Source organism: Lathyrus oleraceus, chromosome 5, assembly GCF_024323335.1.
Source record: "Lathyrus oleraceus cultivar Zhongwan6 chromosome 5, CAAS_Psat_ZW6_1.0, whole genome shotgun sequence".
Lineage (NCBI taxonomy): Eukaryota > Viridiplantae > Streptophyta > Magnoliopsida > Fabales > Fabaceae > Lathyrus > Lathyrus oleraceus.
This window is the reverse complement of record NC_066583.1, coordinates 610,186,126-610,189,592: the sequence shown is the minus strand read 5'-3', so window position 1 is coordinate 610,189,592 and position 3,467 is coordinate 610,186,126. Positions and strand designations below refer to the sequence as shown.

Sequence of the window (3,467 nt, the reverse complement as noted above, 5' to 3'; positions counted from 1 at the left end):
ACATTGACCAAAAATGAATGAAATCAACATCAATCAATGGTAAACAGAAGTGAGATGAAGCTTAGAAGTCAAGAAACAACAAAAATATTTTTGGTATTTTTAGAATTAAAATAATACTTGAAATAAAATAACAAATAAAGGTCAAACTTCAAATCCAATTCAAATCAACTTGGAAAAGTCCAATTGGATCATCATAAGTCTAACATGGTCAAACAAGGTTTGACAAAAAATTTCATCACTTTTTGAAAACACAAACTAATTTTAAACAATTAAAAATGAAGAAAAAGAACATAATTGAACTAAAATCTCAAATAAATCTCAAATCAATTAAGAAATTGATGAGAATATTTTTCATAGATTCATCATCATCCAAAGATGTTAAGAAAATATTTTTGGCATTTTTGAATATTGAAAAGTATTTTAAATGAATTAAAAATGACCAGAAATGAAATAATTCACAAAAATTATTAAATGGTATCACAAAAATAATTAAAAATCATTTTTAGAAACTAGAATTAAGAGAAAATTTTTGCAATTGGTCCCATATTTTTGTGATTCCAAATAAAGAAGTTATGAAGTTTTAAAAATAATTGGAATAAAAAGAAAATTAAAACAGAAATTAAAAATTGGAAAAAGCCACAACGCTTGGATCAGCGCTCATTAATTGACGTGGCTGATCCAAGGAACCAGAAGCTCGCACGTATGGTATGGATGAGTCAAACGCGTAACACTCAGCATTAAAACAAGTCATAACGTTCAATGGCTGAGATTAGATCTGGGAACATGGATCCAATGGCCAGGAACTCATCCACGTGGGGACGGTGGTGGAAACCACCGTCTTCTCCGGTGAACCTCACTGTCCCGGCCAGAGTTGCAGGTTTCAAAACCTCCACCAAAACTCACGATCCATACATCATTCGAAAGCTGGGGTGATCTACATCACCCTTGTAACCTTAATTTCTACTCAAGACTCTCATAGAAGGAGAAATCTGAGATAGAAAAATGAGGTGTTCAATCTGATTCTACTCAATTCACAAAATTAAAAGCACAAATCAATTGCCTTTCACTTGAGGACTTCAGAGGTACCAACCAAACCAAGCAATGCACTATATTAAGAGAGATTCGAATCAAAACAGTTTGACTATAAACCTTTGAAGTGCAGCTTTCAATGGCACAATCTGATCCAATTCTGAGCTTGAAAAATTGAGAGAAAAATTAAAATTCCTTTAACAGAGGGTTGGGGATTCACTTGTGCAAAGCTTCAGGCGCCTTTAGGTTGAGATTTGAAGTGAATGAGGCATTCTATTTATAGCCAAGGATGATGCAAGCAAGGAGAAAACTCGTGTGTGCATGAGCTAGGGTCCTCCATGCATGGGCCTGTACAGGCGCATGGGAGGCCCAAAAGCAACTGGTTTTGCATGCTGAAGTCACATGGATCAAGTTTGGACGTGCAGATAGCCATGCAATGGAGTGTGCAAGAAGATTTCACATATTATGCATAATTGAACCTAAAACTTCCCCTCTTCGAAAATGCCATTTGCAAAATTGAAACATAGGCATGTGGGTAATGGTTGAAAAGGTCTTGACATAAGGAACAAATGATATGTTGATCAAAAGTTCATTTGGAGTGTGGAAAATATTGAAAACAGGTCATGAAGTTCAATGTACAAAACATGTATATGAGAATTTTGCCAAAATGGACCAACTTCAAGCCCTTCTGTTTCAATGATGCAAGCCTCAAATGACGAAACCTCCAACAGAAAAAGTTGTATATCTTTTCAAGACAATCAATTTGGACTTAAATTTTGCATCATTTGGATTTTTGATGAGAAAGTTATGGGCACTTGAAGTTGGACTTTTTCACATTTCAATGACTTTGGTCCAAAGTGACCTATAATGTTTTGTATTATCACATGTGTTTCTTTTAGGACTATGAAACTTTGTACAACATAAAAATTGAATTAGACATCTTAAACTTTCCAATTCATTTGGTCCCACCTCAAAATCATAAAAAATGAGTGAGTTAGGTCCTTGGGAAGTTGACCCAAAATTAGGGTTTCAGTCAAAATGACCTATAATGTTTTGAAATGAATGATGACCTTCCAAGTTTCAAATGTATTTTTGATGAACATGAAAGTTGTTCACATGGTTTCTTAAGAACATGTTTGCTCTTGGGCTCATCTTCATTTGACAAACACATCAAAAGTTAGGTCTCAGTGGATTTCAAAATAGTCAAATGATTTAACTGATCAACTTCTCAAGTCCAAACTTCAAAACTTGATGAATGAATGATTGAGGACACTCACATAGGCTCATATATGCATAAAATTATGAATGAAGGAACTTCCCTTGATTATATTTGATTATAGGTTGAGGTTGCTTCATGAGCAAGGCACAATCAATGCATAGTTGAATTAGGGTTTCCTTGGGAAACAAGACTTAAGCCCTTTGGTTTATCTTGATAAAATTAACAAATTGAGATACTTGGGAGGCATATGTGATGATTGAGAGCTTTGTGAACCATTGTCATGCTTGCTTTCACTTTCATCTAGCCACTTCAATGGGCATAGGAGCCTCCTAGGAGCCTTGGATCACATGACTGCTTAAGCTTCAAAACAAAACAAGTTAGTGACATATTTTTGAGCTTTTGGTTAGTAAATGAAATAAGAAAAGAAATAATATACAATTCAAGCATGCTTGGTGGTCTCAGACCAACTCACAAGTCCCACCCAAGGGTTAAGGAGCCAAGATGCTATGATCCTTGAGGCAAAATGCAATGAGCAATGATATGATGCCATGAGGGATCTTAGGGTCAAAATTAGGGTCTTACATCGTCCATTTATGCCTACATCATGTCCATAAATCTTATCTCATGTATTCCACTTTGGGTCTCCTTTTTCTCTATTGATGCTCGTTCAGTTCCCCATTGGTAATGGTTTTGGGCCATATCCTCAATTAGGTCACAAGCTTCAGGGTAAGGTTTGTTCATCAACGTGCCACCAGCGGCAGCGTCGATGCTCATCTTTATGTTATAATAGAGTCCATTGTAGAAGGTATGAACAATCATCCATTATTCTAGGCCATGGTGTGGACAGACTCTTAATAGCTCTTTATATCTCTCCCAAGCTTCAAAAAGTGATTCTCCTTGGTTTTGAGTAAATCTAGTTATTTGGTTTCGAAGAACAACAGTCTTAATGGGGGAAAAATATCTAGCAAGGAATACTCTCCTAAGGTCTTCCCAAGTAGTTATTGAATTAGCTGGAAGTTAATCTAACCATGAACGTGCTTTATCCCTGAGGGAGAAAGGAAATAATCTTAAACAAATTGGATCAGGTGAAGCACCGTTGGATTTAAAAGTGTCGGCCAGTTGGATAAAGACTTTCAAATGTTGATTTGGGTTCTCAATAGCGAGACCCGCGAATTGGTTCTGTTGCACTAATTGCAGTAAAGATGGTTTTAGTTCGAAA

At 35.8% G+C, this 3,467-nt stretch overlaps 1 non-coding gene across 1 annotated transcript; it reads left to right on the top strand.

The window, feature by feature from the left end:
* Positions 1-3,077: 3,077 nt before the first annotated feature.
* On the top strand, positions 3,078-3,184 carry LOC127088536 (small nucleolar RNA R71). Its single transcript, XR_007790368.1, has one exon. It is a non-coding gene; the product is annotated as a small nucleolar RNA R71 (small nucleolar RNA).
* Positions 3,185-3,467: the final 283 nt, after the last annotated feature.